At 37.8% G+C, this 18,483-nt stretch overlaps 1 non-coding gene across 1 annotated transcript; it reads right to left on the bottom strand.

The window, feature by feature from the left end:
• Positions 1-13,077: 13,077 nt before the first annotated feature.
• LOC130983819 (small nucleolar RNA R71) lies at positions 13,078-13,185 on the bottom strand. The gene has a single exon (XR_009087793.1). It is a non-coding gene; the product is annotated as a small nucleolar RNA R71 (small nucleolar RNA).
• Positions 13,186-18,483: the final 5,298 nt, after the last annotated feature.

Below are 18,483 nucleotides of genomic sequence, written 5' to 3'. Positions count from 1 at the left end.
GAGAAGCTCTCATTTCTCTCTAGAATTAGGATTAGGTTTAGGTCAATAATCTTAGATCTAGGTTTTAATTCATGCTTTCATCTACTTCTACCTTTCAATTCTTTGTTGTAATTTCCTTTATGTTGCTCCTATACTTTGTTGTAGATCTACTCTTGTTCCTTCTCTTTTGTTTCAATTCAATTTGAGGTAATTCATAATAATTGTGTTCCTTTTGATTGTTGTTGTTTAATTCTTTGCAATATTGTTGTTAGATTCTACTCTTGTTGTCAATTTTGCTATGCTTACCTTTTGTGCCTTCCAAGTGTTTGATGAAATGCTTGGAAGGATATTAGAGTAGAATTTTGTGCTCTTGGCTAGGGAAGGTAACTTAGGAATTCTTGAGTTACTAATGTCCAAGTAATTGATGATTGGGAGCCATTGACTCTAGTTCTCATTAATTCAATTAGTGGAGAGCTAGGACTTATGGACTTGGATTGATATAGCTCATTTGACTTTCCTCTACTATTTACTAGTTAGAGGATGACTTAATGGGATTGATCCTTGCCAATTCTATATTGTGGTTAGTGATTAGGATAGAGATCCTTGACCACCGAACCTTGCCAAGACCTTTTTAGCTATTAGTTTACTTTCTTGTCATTTATCTTTCATATCTTTAATCAAAACCCCAAACATAACTCATAACCAATAAAAGGACACTTTATTACAATTCCTAGGGAAAACGACCTGAGGTTTGAATGCCGGTTATAATTTTAGGGGTTTGTACTCGTGACAAACAAATGTTTGTATGAAAGAATTATTGTTGGTTTAGAAACAATACTTGCAACGAGATTTCAATTGTGAAATTCTATACCATCAATTTTTCTCTCATCAGATGTATGATTCTCAGGAGGAAGGAAGTCCCTTATTTATAATAAAAGCTCTAAGATTAAACCTAAAAGATATTGTTTTTCATTAAAAATTACAAAAAGGAGAATAAAATAAGCTAAAAAGTGCTAAAATCCACTTTGGGGCCTACTTGGTGATTGTTTGGGCTGATGTCTGGCATTCAACTCATGTTCTGGGCATTCAACTTTGGTTCTTGCTCCCTGGCTGGCGTTGAATGCCAGTTTGGGCGTTGAACTTGGAAGATTGGTCCTTCTTGGGCATTGAGTGCCAGAAAGGGGGTAAGTTGGGCATTCAACACCCGTTTTTGGAAGCTGTCTCCAAAGAAAAGTATAGACCATTATATATTGCTGAAAAGCTCTGAAAATTAGCTTTTCAATGCCATTAAAAGCGCATGAAATAGACCTCTATAGCTCCAGAAATTCTCGTTTGATTGTATGGAGGTGAGGATTTGACAGCATCTGCTATCTTTTCTTTGCCTCTGAATCAGACTTTGCCAAAACTTGCCAAATTCACCCAAAAATCACCTAAAATCATAAGAAAAACACAAAAATCAAAGTAGCATCCAAAATGTATTTTTGCACTAAAACCTACAAAAATATGATAAAACTTAACAAATTATAACTAAAAACACTAAGAAAATAGTACTAAAAAAGGTATAAAATATCCCTCGTCAGAACACCAAACTTAAACTGTTGCTTATCCTCAAGCAGCCAAAAACAAGTAGGACTAAAAAGAAGAGAAAGATAAAATAAGTCTTATAGTTTTTAATGAAGCTCAGTTCCAAATAATTGAATGGGGCTCTTAGTTCTTTACATATGAACAGTTTTGGCATCTCACTTTTCTTTGAAGCTCAGAAGTGTTGGCATCCCTTGGAACTAGAATCTGGATGATATTATTGATTCTCTTCTTTTAGCTTTTCTTAATTATTGAACACACCTTCCTTTGGTGCTTTGCACCTTTTTGAGCCTAGCCGTGACTCTAAGCGTTTTGTTTTCCCGTTTTAACACCGAATACATAAATGCCACAGGCACTTAGCAAGGGGAACCCTTTGGATTCAAATTTAGCTTTGCTTAAATTTCCAGAAAGTGGTGCCCAGAGTTTTTAAGCGTATTTTTTAGCTTTGGATCACAACTTTAACTACTCAGTCTCAAGCTTTTTACTTGACACCTTCACACCACAAGCATATAGTTAGGGATAGCAACTCATTGAGCTTTTTAGGCTAATTTTGACCCTCTTAACCATTGATGCTCAAAGCCCTGGATCCTTGCTCTTTTGAATTTTCTTTTGAGCTTTCTCTTTTTTTTATGCTATTTTTTCTTGCTTCAAGAGTCAATATTTTTTATTTTTCAGAGAATCATTTTTACCTCTCTAAATTCACTATTCTTCAAGAGCAAATATGCTCAACTTTAATATCAACTATGCACTATTAATTCATACATTTAGAAAGTAAATGCAAGGCCACCGCATCTTAAATAATTGGAATAACTTATAATATACTCAAGACCTTGTGTATTTTACTACTTCTTTCTCAAAAATTTTCTTTTAAGCTTGTTGTAGAATACATGAGACATCTTATACCAAAAAATAAATCAAAAATTTGAACTACTAGACTAAAGAGCAAAGGAAATCCTAGTAGTGATCATACAAAAGCTAGAATAGAAAAAAGGAAATAAGATAAAGGAAGGGATAATGAAACTCAACCACCTCAGTGCTAATAATTGCTCAGGCTGTGCTCTTCTGTGAAGATGATTCACCTCCCTTTGGTGCCATTGATGATAGTATACACCTAGAGCTCACTCTGCAATACCAAACTTAAAAAGTTTTCTTGTCCCCAAGCAAAGAAAACTTGGTCCCCTATTGGCGTTTAATGCCAGGGCTACTTCCCTTATGGGCGTTGAACACCCATCTTTTTCCTCCTTCGGGCGTTGAACGCTAGTAAGAGACACCCTCCAGGGTGTTCTGTTCCTCTCCTATGCGTTGCTGTTTCTGTTCAAATGGCTACACATGATCACAAATGTTAGAAAGACTAAGAAAACTATGAAAAATAATAGAAAATAAAATAATGTGAAATCAAACTAAAATAACAGAAAGAAAAATAGAAAAGAAAAAAATATTATATGATACTTATGGTTGGGTTACCTCCCAACAAGAGCTTCTATACCGTCACTAGCTTGATGGTCAGTTCCTTCATGGAGGAAGATAGTCACAGAGGAATAAATCCTCACTCTTCATTGGGAGCTTCCTTCCTATGCTCTCATGGATCAACTTAATATGCTCAAGAGACAAGATCTTGTTCACTGCCTAAGGAAGGATTGGGCTTGCAAGAAATATTACCCTCATCCCTAATGAGAAGCCTTCAGTAGGGATATTGTTGTTTTTCCATCCCCTAGGCATCCTTCTCTTGGGACCTTCCTCCTTGGTTAGTAGTGCACACCCAACACCAAACTTAGGTTTGATGTCTGGGAAAACTGTATAAGTTTTCACCATGGGAGGAGGCTTCCCCATTGCACTCTACATGCAAGTACCTCCTCTATCAAGGGGTGGTGGAGGTTTAAATACCTTGAAACCTAACAAATTCTTATGCAATCGTAGCACCAACTTGCCTCTCTCAGCATCAATGAAGTTTTTTCCCGTAGAAAGAGTCCTTTTGCTTCAAAACCCCAGTAAAGAGAATCATGGTTTGCAGCTTCTTAAAGACTTCTAAGAACTGTGAGTGGTGCTCATCTTTTGATGGGTTTCATAGAGGGAGCACGTGACAGGGTAACCTCAGCCTTTTCTGGAGCTTCTCTCTCCTCAAACCCTTTAACATCTTGCACTACCTCCTTTGGTACGGATTCAGCATCTACTGTGATGGCCATGCATTCTTCTCTTGGGGTAGGCACTAGATTACTGGGAAGAGTGAGAGGTCTCTTAGGTTCCTCGGGAAGGTTCCTCTGAATGAATGCATTGCACTCCTTAGTAAGCACCACTGTGTCTACTTTTTTCCAATCCCTCTTGTTATTTAGTATGTCCTTCATGAACTTAGCATATGAAGACATTTATTCAAGAGCCCCTACAAAGGGATTTTGATCTCCAGCTTCTTGAAATCTTTCAGGAACATGGAAAATTGCTTATCCTTTTCTTCCTGCTGAAGTCTTTGAGGATATGGTAACTTGGCCTTGTACTCTGAGGCCTTGGGAATTGCAGGATGAATGTCCAGAGTAATTGAAAATGGATTGTTAGGATATCTAGGGAAGATGTCCTCTGAATTACCATTTGTGTCCTCTCTCCTTTCTGGCTGTTGAATGCCCTTATTGACCTCTGCTGGGCATTGAACGTCAGTATTACTCCCCTCTGGGCATTCAGCGCCCTTAGTAGTGCCCTGGGTTACTGTGTTTTCACTCTCTGGTGTTTTCTCTTCGCCCTGTGCTCAATTTTTCTGAGGCTGGGTATTCAGTGTCCTTCTATTCCTAAATTGGATGACTTGGTACTCTTCTCTAATCTGCTCAGACAAATGCTGTTCAGCCCGGTTCAACTGTGCCTCTATATTCTTATTAGAGGCATGAGTTTCTTGCAATACTTCTTGCAAACTTAGCAACTGTTGTGTGAGGGAGTGTAGCTGCTAGGTTAATGATTCACTTTGTTCTGGAGGATCTGATTTAGTGGATACTGTTTTGACAACTCCTTTCATTGAAGTCTTACTAGATGAGTACAGATGTTGGTTGCTGGCAATTGTCTTAATGAGTTCTTGAGCTTCTTCGATTGTCTTTCTCATGTATATTGAACCACCCGCAGAATGATCTGTGGACATCTTAGCCATATCTGTGAGTCCGTAATAGAAAATATCCAGCTTTACCCATTCTAAAAATATTTTCGTGGGGTGTTTCCGTAGCATCATTCTGTACCTCTCCCAAGCATCATGAAGAGACTCATTCTCTTCTTGTCTAAAGCCTTGAATATCCAGTCTTAGCTGGGTTAGCTTCTTTCGGTGGAAGTATTGGTTCAAGAACTTGTCCACCAGTTTATTTCATGTTTTAAAGCATGATTTGGGCTGAGTATCTAACCACCTCTTTGCTTGGCCTTTTACAGCAAATGAAAAGAGCAGCAGCCTGTAGACATCCTGGTCTACCCCGCTAGTTCTTACTGTGTCAACTATCTGCAAGAATTCAGCAATGAATTCTGTGGGTTCTTCTTATGGAAGTCCATGAAATTGGCAATTTTGCTACACTAGAGTGATGAGCTATGGGTTGTGCTCAAAATTGTCTGCCCTAATAAGGTGCACACAAATGCTCCTTCCATAGAAGTCAGGACTAAGAGCTGTATACAACCCCAAGAATCTTCTGGGTTGAGCACCCTCATTTTGATCCCTAGTGATTTTTGTGTTTCTTTACAAGCAAGAGACAAAGAAAAGAAAAAGGAAGCCTCTATATCAAAGTCTAAAGAGCTCTTAGTGAGATATCCCAAAGAAACAAGTATGCAAGAATCAAAAGAGAGGATTTTTAAAGTTTTTTTCAAAAATAAATAAGAAAAGAGAATACTAATTTGAAAATTAAAAAAGTAATACTTGAAAAATTCACAAAATAAATTTAAAAAATTTGAAAGAAATGGGTTTTTAAAAAAAATTGAATTCAAAAAGAAAGAGAAAATACTAAGGAAGCACCAAACATTAAATTTTGAGTTAAAATGAAAATAAGATAAGATAGCAAAATTTGAATGTCTAGGGAAAAGATAAGTGAGATAGAGATCAAGATAAGATATGAGTCAAAAATTAAAAAGAAACTAACTAACTAAGAAAATCACTAAAGGGACATTAAACTTTTGAAATTCAAAATAAGATAGATCAACCAATTAACTAACAAGATTAGAGTTTAAAAAAGGAATTTTCGAAAAATTGAAGAGAGAAAGTCAAATAAAGATTTTGAAATTCAGAAATTAGAAAGAAAAGTGAAAAGAAAGAAGTAAGATAAGATAAAAATTTGAAAATTTAAGATTTGAATTTCAAATTTGAAAAGAACAACTAACAAAATACTCAACTTTTAAAATTTAAAATTTAAATTTAAGGATAAGATAACAAGATTTGAAAATCAAGGAAAAAGATAAAATTTGAAAATTAAGATAGGATATTTGATTTTGAAAAATTTTTAAAATTTAAAAGAGAAAGTCAAATAAAGATTTTCAATTTTAAATTTGAAAGAAAGAGAAATTAACAAAATACTAAACTTTTAAATTTTGAATTTTAAAATAAAGATAAGATAACAAAATTTTAATCAAAGAAAAAGATAGGATAAAGATAAGAGATAAAAAGATAAACAAATAAATTAAATCAAACAAAAAGATAACTAGCGGGGCACCAAACTTAAAATTTGAATTTGAATAAAGATAAGATAAAGATTCAAGAATTTAAGTTAAAATTTCAAAATTTAAAAGAGAGGATTTTAAAAATTTTTGAAATTCAAAAAGAGAAAGACAACAAACTAGAGAAACACCAAACTTTAAAATTTTTTGAAATCAAATCACACTATTTTCGAAAATTGGAAGAAAAATACTAAAAGACACCAAACTTAAAAGTTTTGAAATCAAACAAGAAAATAAGCAAGAGCAATTCAAACAAAAAAAAGAACAATTTTTGAAGATCAAGAAAAGAAACAAAAATCAAAGGGACACCAAACTTAAAAATTGATACCAGACTCAAACAAAGGAAAAAGATGACAAAAGATAAAAGTTTTTTGAAAACGGTTTTGCAAAAAGAAACAAAGAAACATAACAAAAAGAAAAACAAGTAAAAGTAACTGATCTAAGGAGCAAGACAACCAGCAGTTTGTCAATCTCAAGCAATCCCCGGCAACGGTGCCAAAAACTTGGTGTGTGGAATTCGAATCTCGCACAGCTGAATTGACAAGTGTACCGGGTCGTCCGAATAATACCTTAGGTGAGTGAAGGTCGATCCCACAAGGATTGTCGGATTGAGCAATCTGTGGTTATCCTGAATATCTTTATCAGGCAAATATAAATAAGTTGTTGTTTGTTGTAGGCGTATAAACAAAGCAATAACAATAAAACATAGAAACAACGGTAAGAAATCAGTTATGGTTTCAGAGATGCTTATTCTTCCGAATGGAAATTTTTTACTAACTACTTTAATAATGAGTAATTCATTCAATGGCAAGGCTGTAAGTGATTAAGCCATGGGTCTGGTCATTAATCTCTATGATCCAAACCAAATACCAGGATGCTGATCATTCAATCTGGAGGAGGTGGAAGCTCACGCAATTCAATCTCTGTTGATCCTACTCAAAATGCCAAAGATAAGGTCAGATCATTCGCATCGGAGAATGATGCTCAGTATTCTAGCCTTAACTCCACAGGGACCTCAATTACCCATGACTAATGAGATTTCATGTCACATATCCCAATTAGACTAGATAACTTGTTGGATCCTGTGATGTATTCTCAAGCTTTAGCTCAATACTATCTGAGTCAGGACTCGCAAGAGCTCATGTAGAATAAGGGGTCATACTCTCGTTCCACTCGAGATTCAATACATGAAGAACGACAATACATCATAGAATAGAATCAAACATGTATTAAAGTAGAAAAATAATAATATTAATCCATAAAAATCAGCAGAGCTCTTAACCTTAACTTAGGAGGTTTAGTTGCTTATACTTTTCAAAGAGCACAAGAAGAAGGTGTAATGTAATATGTTTGTGCTTCTCCACTCCTGGGAGGCATGATCCTCAAGAGGAAGGAAGTCCCTTATTTATAATGAAAATGCTAAGACTAAACTTAAAAGATATTGTTTTTAATTAAAAATTACGAAAACGTAAATAAAATAAGCTAAGAAGTGCTAAAATCCACTTTAGGGCCACTTGGTGAGTGTGTGGGCTGATTCCTAGCGTTCAACTCAAGTTCTGGGCGTTCAACTTTGGTTTCTAATCCCTGGCTAGCGTTGAACGCCAGTTTGGGCGTTCAACTTGGAGAGTTAACTGGCGTTCAACGCCCGTTTTGGGCAATCGTCTCCAAAGAAAAGTATAGATCATTATATATTTCTGGAAAGAACTAGAAGTTAGCTTTCCAACGCCATTAAGAGCGTATCAATTGGACCTCTGTAGCTCAAGAAATACTCGTTTAAATGCATGGAGGTCAGGATTTGACAACATCTGCTATCCTTTCTTTGCCTTTGAATCAGACTTTGCCAAAACTTGCTAAATTCACCCCAAAATCACCTAAAATCATAAAAAAATACAAAAACTCAAAGTAGCATCCAAAATATAATTTTTTCACTAAAATCTACTAAAACATGATAAAACTTTACAAATTATAACTAAAAACACTAACAAAATAGTACCAAAAAGGGTATAAAATATCCACTCATCTGGGACAAGTGAGTAAGTTTGAAGGTTATGTTTGAATTAAGATGTAATTAATGACAATTGGTTTGATGGTGATTTCAGTATTAAGGAAGAGGATAATAATTGAGTATGATTGAGGTATGGTGAAGAATGAGATAAGATTGAGAATAATGTGGATATTGATGAATTATGATTGAATTATTCATATGGCTTATGAATTTGAATTATCTGAGACACGAGTTTTCTTGGGTAAACGCAGTGGCTTGCCACCACTTGCTCCAGGTTGAAACTCGAAACTCTTTTGATCCTCTATCGCAAGATTTGACCAGTAACTTTAACTCTCCAGGTTCCCCCTTAGGCATGCATACATATATAAAGTTTGAATATTCTATATTGAGCTTGGAGTTTGACTCCATGGAATACTATTGAGCTTAGAGTTTGACTCCATAGAATATTATATTTGAGCTTGGAGTTTGACTCTATGGAATACTATATTTGAGCTTGGAGTTTGACTCCATGGATATTATTTTTGAGCTTGGGGATGCGCCCAGAGAGGGACTATGCAATGGTTAACTACCAGGACATGTCGGGTGATGAGCGGATAATTTATACGCTTTTTGGAATTGTTTTTAGGTAGTTTTTAGTAGGATCTAGCTACTTTTAGGGATGTTTTCATTAGTTTTTATGCAAAATTCATGTTTCTAGACTTTACTATGAGTTTGTATGTTTTACTGTGATTTCAGGTATTTTCTGGCTGAAATTGAGAAACCTGAGCAAAACTCTGATAAAAGACTGACAAAGGACTGCTGATGTTGTTGGATTCTGACCTCCCTGCACTCGAAATAAATTTTCTGGAGCTACAAAACTCCAAATTGCGCGTCTCAATGGCGTTGGAAAGTAGACATCCAGAACTTTCCAGCAATATATAATAGTCCATATTTTGTTCAAGCTTAGATGATGCAAACTGGCCTCCAACGCTAGTTCCATACTGCATTCTGGAGTCAAACGCCAGAAACACATCACAAACCAGAGTTAAACGCCAAAAACACGTTACAACTTGGCGTTTAACTCCAAGAGAAGCCTCTGCACATGTAAAGCTCAACCTCAGCCCAAGCACACACCAAGTGGGCCCCGGAAGTGGATTTCTGCATCAATTACTTATTTCTGTAAACCCTAGTAACTAGTTTAGTATAAATAGAACTTTTTACTATTGTACTAGGTGTCTTTTTGACTGTTTAGTCTTTTGACCACATCTTTGGATTATTTTTGGATTACCTTATGATCCTTTGATCACGTTTATGGGGGCTGGCCATTCGGCCATGCCTGGACCATCACTTATGTATTTTCAACGGTGGAGTTTCTACACACCATAGATTAAGGGTATGGAGCTCTGCTGTACCTCGAGTTTTAATGCAATTACTACTATTTTCTATTCAATTTAGCTTATTCTTGTTCTAAGATATTCGTTGCACTTCAACCTGATGGATGTGATGATCCGTGACACTCATCATCATCCATCCTTATGAATGCGTGACTGACAACCACCTCCATTCTACCTTAGACCGATGGTGCACGAAATTGCAATCACACTTTTGCAATCTCGCACAACTAACCAGCAACTGCACTGGGTCGTCCAAGTAATACCTTACGTGAGTAAGGGTCGATCCCACAGAGATTGTCGGCTTGAAGCAAGCTATGGTTATCTTGTAACTCTTAGTCAGGATATCAATAATTATCAGGTTTAATTGTGAAAAGTAAAAAAACATGAAATAATTACTTGTTTTGCAGTAATGGAGAACAGGTTGAGGTTTTGGAGATGCTATATCTTCTGAATCTCTGCTTTCCTACTGTCTTCTTCTTCATGCACGCAAGGCTCCTTCCATGGCAAGCTGTATGTAGGGTTTCACCGTTGTCAATGGCTACCTCCCATCCTCTCAGTAAAAATGTTCAACGCGCTCTGTCACATCACGGCTAATCATCTGTCGGTTCTCAATCAGGTTGGAATAGAATCCAATGATTCTTTTGCATCTGTCACTAACGCCCAGCATTCAGGAGTTTGAAGCTCGTCACAGTCATTCAATCCTTGAACCCTACTCAAAATACCACTGACAAGGTTTAGACCTTCCGGATTCTCTTGAATGCCGCCATCAATTCTAACTTATACCACGAAGATTTTGATTAAAGAATCCAAGTGATATCTACTCAATCTAAGGTAGAACGGAGGTGGTTGTCAGGCACACGTTCATAGGTGAGAATGATGATGAGTGTCACGGATCATCACATTCATCAAGTTGAGGAACAAGTGATATCTTAGAATGGAAGCAAGCGTGATTGAATGAAAAACAGTAGTAATCGCATTAATCCATCAAGACACAGTAGAGCTCCTCACCCCCAACCATGGGGTTTATAGACTTATGCCGTAGAAGATACAATATGAAACGTGTAAAATGTCATGAGGTAAAGATACAATGTCAAAAGGTCCTATTAATAGTGAACTAGTTACCTAGGGTATACAGAAATGAGTAAATGACGTAAAAATCCACTTCTGGGGTCCACTTGGTGTGTGCTTGGGCTGAGCATTGAAGCTTTCAGGTGTAGAGACTTTTCCTGGAGTTAAACGCCAGCTTTTGTGCCAGTTTGGGCGTTTAACTCCAATTTTTGTGCCAATTCCGGCGTTAAACACCGGGAATTCTGAAGCTGATTTGTAACGCCGATTTGGGCCATCAAATCTCGGGCAAAGTATGGACTATTATACATTGCTGGAAAGCCCAGGATGTCTATTTTCCAACGCAATTAAGAGCGCGCCAATTGGTCTTCTGTAGCTCCAGAAAATCCACTTCGAGTGCAGGGAGGTCAGAATCCAACAGCATCTGCAGTCCTTTTCAGCCTCTGAATCAGATTTTTGCTCAGGTCCCTCAATTTCAGCCAGAAAATACCTGAAATCACAGAAAAACATGCAAACTCATAGTAAATCCCAGAAAATTGAATTTTAACTAAAAAATAATAAAAATATAATAAAAACTAACTAAAACATACTAAAAACATACTAAAAACAATGCCAAAAAGCGTATAAATTATCCACTCATCAACCGAGCACGTATCTCTTGGGTTCCTTAATTAGAATCTTCGTGGTATAAGCTAGAACCCTTTGGCGGCCATTCTTGAGAATCCGGAAAGTCTAAACCTTCTCTGTGGTATTCCGAGTAGGATTCAGGGATTGAATGACTGTGATCTTCAAACTCGCGATTGTTGGGCGTAGTGACAGACGCAAAAGAATCAATAGATTCTATTCCGACATAATCGAGCACCGACAGATGATTAGCTGTGCTATGACAAGAGCATTTGGACCTTTTTCACTGAGAGCATGGAAAGTAGCCATTGACAACGGTGATGCCTTACATACAGCTTGCCATGGAAAGGAGTATGAAGAATTGGATGAAAGCAGTAGAAAAGCAGAGATTCAACAGGAACTAGCATCTCTATGCACTTATCTGAAATTACCACCACTGAATTACATAAGTATCTCTATTTTATTTTATGTTTTATTTATTATTAATTTCGAAACCTTTATAACCATTTGAATCCGCCTAACTGAGATTTACAAGATGACCATAGCTTGCTTCATACCAACAATCTCCGTGGGATCGACCCTTATTCTTACCTGGACAACCCAGTGCACTTGCTGGTTAGTTGTGCAGAGTTGTGACAAAGTGTGATTCACGTTTGAGAGCGCTACCAAGTTTTTGGCGCCATTGTTGATGATCACAATTTCGTGCACCAAGTTTTTGGCGCCGTTACCGGGGATTGTTTGAGTTTGGACAACTGACGGTTCATCTTGTTTCTCAGATTAGGTAATTTTCTTTTCAAAAAGTTTTCAAAAATCTTTCAAAAATTTTTTTATTTATTTTCGTTTTTCCAAAAAGAAATTTTCAAAAAACCAAAAAAATTCATAAAATCATAAAAATCCACTAACTAATTGATTTTTTTGTTTATCTCTTATCTTTTTCAAAACCACCTAACTACTTTTCTCTTTCTAATTTTCGAAAATTACCTCACTGTTTTCCAAAATTCTTTTAATTAACTAATTGTTTCAAATTTTAATTTTAATTTTATTTCTCCCTTTAATTTTCGAAAATCACTAACCCTTTTTCAAAATTAATTTTTGAAAACTTCTCTCTCTCATCTTCTTCTATTTATTTATTTATCTACTAACATCTCTCTTCTACTCATAATTCGAACCTTCTCTTCTCTCTGTGTTCGGATTTCCCTTCTTCTCATCCCTCTATTTCTCTTTCCTTATTTTCTTTGTTTTCTTCTCTTTCGTATGAGCAGGAACAAGGAAAAAGGCATTCTTGTTGAAGTTGATCCTGAACCTGAAAGGACTCTGAAGAGGAAACTAAGAGAAGCTAAAATACAACAATCCAGAGACAACCTTACTGAAATTTTCGAACAAGAAAAAGATATGGCAGCCGAACCCAGCAACAATAATGCAAGGAGGATGCTTGGTGATTATACTACACCCACTTCCAAGTTTGATGGAAGAAGCATCTCAATCCTTGCCATTGGAGCAAATAATTTTGAGCTGAAGCCTCAACTAGTTGCTCTAATGCAATAAAATTACAAATTCCATGGACTTCCATCAGAGGATTCATATTAGTTTTTAACTGAATTCTTAAAGATCTGTGAGACTGTTAAGACTTATGGAGTAGGTCCTAAAGTCTACAGGCTCATGCTTTTCCCTTTTGCTGTAAGAGACAGGGTTAGAACATGGTTGGACTCTCAACCTAAAGATAGCCTGGACTCTTGGGATAAGCTGGCCACGGCCTTCTTGGCTAAGTTCTTTCCTCCTCAAAAGCTGAACAAACTTAGAGTGGATGTTCAGACCTTCAAACAAAAAGATGGTGAATCCCTCTATGAAGCTTGGGAAAGATACAAACATATGACCAAAAGGTGTCCTTCTGACATGCTTTCAGAGTGGACCATTTTGGATATATTCTATTATGGTCTATCTGAGTTCTCTAAGATGTCACTGGACCATTCTGCAGGTGGATCCATTCACCTAAAGAAAACACCTACAGAAGCTCAAGAACTCATTGACATGATTGCAAATAACTAATTCATGTACACTTCTGAGAGGAATTCTGTGAATAATGGGACGCCTCAGAGGAAGGGAGTTATTAAAATTGATGCTCTAAATGCCATATTGGCTTAGAACAAAATGTTGACTCAGCAAGTCAACATGATTTCTCAAAGTCTGAATGGATGGCAAAATGCATCCAACAGTACTAAAGAAGCATCTCCTGAAGAAGAAGCTTATGATCATGAGAACCCTGCAATGGCAGAGGTAAATTACATGGGTGAACCCTATGGAAACACCTATAATTCCTCATGGAGAAATCATCCAAATTTTTCATGGAAGGATCAACAAAGGCCTCAACAATGCTTTAATAATGGTGGAAAAAACAGGCTTAACAATAGCAAGCCTTTTCTATCATCTTCTTAGCAACAGACAGAGAATTCTGAGCAGAGCTCCTCTAGCTTAGCAAACATAGTCTCTGATCTGTCTAAGGCCACTTTAAGTTTCATGAGTGAAATAAGGTCATCCATTAGAAATTTGGATGCACAAGTGGGCCAGCTGAGTAAGAAAATCACTGAAACTCCTCCTAGTACTCTCCCAAGCAATATTGAAGAGAATCTAAAAAGAGAGTGCAAGGCCATTGACATAATCAAAATGGCCGAACCTAGAGAGGAAGGGGAGGACATGAATCCCAATGAGGAAGACCTCATGGGACGTCTCCCAGACAAGAAGGAGTTCCCTATTGAGGACCTAAAGGAATCTGAGGCTCATATAGATACCATAGAGATTCCATTAAACCTCCTTCTACCATTCATGAGCTCTGAGAACTATTTTTCCTCTGAAGAGGATGAAGATGTAACTGGAGAGCAAGTTGCTCAATATCTAGGAGCCATCATGAAGCTGAATGCCAAGTTGTTTGGTAATAAGACTTGGGAAGGTGAACCTCCCTTGCTCATTAGTGAACTAGATACATGGGTTCAGCAAACTTTACCTCAAAAGAAACAAGATTCTGGTAAATTCTTAATACCCTGTACCATGGGCACCATGACCTTTGAGAAGGCTCTGTGTGACCTGGGGTCAGGTATAAATCTTATGCCACTATTTGTAATGGAGAAACTAGGGATCTTTGAGGTACAGGCTGCCACATTTTCATTACAGATGGCAGACAAGTCAGTAAGACAAGCTTATGGATTGGTAGAGGACGTGTTAGTAAAGGTTAAAGGCCTTTACATCCCTGCTGATTTCATAATCTTAGACACTAGGAAGGAAGAGGATGAATGCATCATCCTTGGAAGACCTTTCCTAGCTACAGCAGGAGCTGTGATTGATGTTGACAGAGGAGAGCTAATCCTTCAATTAAATGGGGGCTACCTTGTGTTTAAAGCTTAAGGATATTCCTCTGCAACCATGGAGAGGATGCATGAAAAGCTTCTCAATACAGAGTCAAACAAAGCCCCCACAATCAAACTCTAATTTTGGTGTTGGGAGGCCACAACCAAACTCTAAGTTTGGCATTGAACCCCCATATTCAAACTCTAAGTTTGGTGTTGGGAGTCCACAACATTGACCTGATCACCTGTGAAACTCCATGAGAGCACACTGTCAAGCTAGTGACATTAAATAAGCGCTTATTGAGAGGCAACCCAATTTTTATTTATCTAACTTTATTTTTTTATTTTATTGTTCTTTTATGTTTTCTTAGGTTCATGATCATGTAGAGTCACAAAACAAATACTAAAATTAAAAATAGAATAAAAAATAGCAGAAGAAACAGCACACCCTGGAGGAAGAGCTTACTGGCATTTAAACGCCAGTAAGGAGCATCTGGCTGGCGTTCAACGCCAGAACAGAGCATGAATCTAGAGTTGAACGCCAGAAATAAGCAATAATCTGGCGTTTAAACGCCAGGATTACACCCTGAGAAGAGCTGGCATTAAACGCCAGAAACAAGCATGGAATTGGCGTTCAACACCAGAAACATGCTGCAGACTAGCGTTGAACGCCCAAAACAAGCATAGAACTGGCGTTTAATGCCAGAAACAAGCATCAATCTGGAGTTAAATGCCAGGATTGCATGCAGAGGGCATTTTACACGCCTCATTGGTGCAGGAATGATAATCCTTGACACCTCAGGATCTGTGGACCCCACAGGATCATCTCAGGATCTGTGGACCCCACAGGATCCCTACCTACCTCAATTCACCTTCTCTCTTCTTCACACAATCCAATAACACTCTTCCCCAAAAACCCTTCACCAATCACCTCAATCTCTCTTCCCTATCACCTCTTCACCACTCACATACATCCACTCTTCCCCATAAACCCCACCTACCTTCAAATTCAAAATCCCTTTCCCACCCAAACCACCCAATATGGCCGAACCATAACCCCTCTCCCTCCACTATATAAACCCCTCTATCCTTCTTTATTTTCACACAACACAACCCTCTATTCTCCACCTTGGCCGCATACACACCTCTCTCCCTCTCCTCCATTTTTTTCTTCTTCTTCTTCTCTTCTTTCTTCTCTTGCTCGAGGGTGAGCAATATTCTAAGTTTGGTGTGGTAAAAGCATAGCTTTTTTGTTTTTCCATAACCACTTATGGCACCTAAGGCCGGAGAAACCTCTAAAAAGGGAAAGGGAAGACAAAAGCTTCCACCTCTGAGTCATGAGAAATGGAGAGATTCATATCAAAGGTCCATCAAGACCACTTCTATGAAGTTGTGGCCAAGAAGAAGGTGATCCCTGAGGTCCCTTTCAAGCTCAAGAAAAATGAGTATCCAGAGATCCGACATGAGATCCAAAGAAGAGGTTGGGAAGTTCTGACCAACCCCATTCAACAAGTCAGAATCCTAATGGTTCAAGAGTTCTATGCCAATGCATGGATCACTAGGAACCATGATCAAAGTATGAACCCAAATCCAAAGAATTATCTTACAATGGTTCGGGTGAAATGCATAGATTTCAGTCTGGAAAATGTAAGGTTGGCGTTCAACTTGCCTATGATGCAAGAAAATACACGCCCCTACACTAGAAGGGTCAACTTTGATCAAAGGTTGGACCAAGTCCTTATGGACATATGTGTTGAAGGAGCTCAATGGAAAAGAGACTCAAAAGGCAAGCCAGTTCAATCAAGAACACTGGATTTTAGGCCTGTGGCTAAAGGATGGTTGGAGTTTATCCAACGCTCCATCATCCCCACTAGCAACCGATCCGAAGTTACTGTGGATCGGGCCATCATGATCCATAGCATCATGATTGGAGAGGAAGTAGAAGTTCATTGGTGGACGAAATTGTGATCACATCAATGTAGTACTCTTTGTTATTGTATGGATTCATTATTATGGCTCTTGGCTATGTGTGGACACAACTCTGTTCAACTTAACCAGCAAGTGTACTGGGTCATCCAAGTAATACCTTACGTGAGTAAGGGTCGATCCCACAGAGATTGTTGGTATGAAGCAAGCTATGGTCACCTTGTAAATCTCAGTTAGGCAGATTAAATGGTTATGGGTTTCGAAAATTAATAATAAATAGAAAATAAAAAGGGATAGAAATACTTATGTAAATCAATAGTGGGAATTTCAGATAGGCGTGTGGAGATGCTAGAATCCTTTTGAATCTCTACTTTCTTATTGCTTTCATCCAATCCTTCTTACTCCTTTCCATGGCAAGCTGTATGTAGGGCATCACCATCATCAATGGCTACTTTTAATCCTCTCGGGAAAATAGTCCTATGCGCTGTCACTGCACGGCCAATCGTCTGGAGGCATCACCCTTGTTGATAGCTACATCCCATCCTCTCAGTGAAAATGGTCCAAATGCTCTGTCACAGCACGGCTAATCATCTGTCGGTTCTCAATCAGGTTGGAGTAGAATCCCTTAATTCTTTTGCGTTTGTCATCACGCCCAGCCTTCAGGAGTTTGAAGCTCATCACAGTCATTCAATACCGGAATCCTACTCGGAATACCACAGACAAGGTTAGACTTTTCGGATTCCTGGGATCCTACTCGGAATACCACAGACAAGGTTAGACTTTCCGGATCCCCATGAATGCTGCCATCTATCTAGCTTATACCACGAAGATTCTGTTGGGGAATCTAAGAGATATACGCCCGGCCTATGGTAGAACGGAAGTGGTTGTCAGTCACGCACGTTCATAGGTGAGAATGATGATGAGTGTCACGGATCATCACATTCATCAAAGTGTTGTGCAACGTATATCTTGGAATAAGAATAAAAGAGAATTGAATAGAAAGTAATAGTGATTGTATTGAAACTTGAGGTACAGCAGAGCTCCACACCCTTAATCTATGGTGTGCAGAAACTCCACCGTTGAAAATACATAAGTGAAAGGTTCAGGCATGGCCGAATGGCCAGCCCCCTGAATGATCAAAAGACCGAATGATCAAAGACTAAACAGTCCAAAGATTAAACTGTCAAAAGATAAGACGTCTAATACAATAGTAACTTATCCTATTTATACTAGACTAGTTACTAGGGTTTACATGAGTAAGTAATTGATGCATAAATCCACTTCCGGGGCCCACTTGGTGTATGCTTGGGCTGAACTTAATCTATCCACGAGTTGAGGCTTTTCTTGGAGTTGCACGCCAAGTTATAACGTGTTTTGGGCGTTCAACTCCGGATCATGACGTGTTTCTGGCGTTTAACTCCAGACAGCAGCATGTACTTGGCGTTCAACGCCAAGTTACGTCGTCAATTTCCGAATAAAGTATGGACTATTATATATTTCTGGAAAGATCTGGATGTCTACTTTCCAACACCATTAAGAGCGCGCCATTTGATGTTCTGTAGCTCCAGAAAATCCATTTTGAGTGCAGGGAGGTCAGATTCCAACAACATCAGCAGTCCTTTTGTCAGCCTTTTTCAGAGTTTTGCTCAGGTCCCTTAATTTCAGCCAGAAATTTTTTGAAATTACAGAAAAACACACAAACTCATAGTAAAGTCCAGAAATGTGAATTTAACATAAAAACTAATGAAAACATCCCTAAAAGTAGCTTGAACTTACTAAAAACTACCTAAAAATAATGCTAAAAAGCGTATAAATTATCCGCTCATCACAACACCAAACTTAAATTGTTGCTTGTCCCCAAGCAACTGAAAATCAAATAGGATAAAAAGAAGAGAATATACTATAAATTCCAAAATATCAATGAATATTAATT

The sequence above is a fragment of the Arachis stenosperma genome, chromosome 5, assembly GCF_014773155.1.
Source record: "Arachis stenosperma cultivar V10309 chromosome 5, arast.V10309.gnm1.PFL2, whole genome shotgun sequence".
In the NCBI taxonomy this organism is placed as follows: Eukaryota; Viridiplantae; Streptophyta; class Magnoliopsida; order Fabales; family Fabaceae; genus Arachis; species Arachis stenosperma.
The sequence above is the reverse complement of the archived record's forward strand: the minus strand, read 5'-3'. Positions and strand labels throughout refer to the sequence as shown.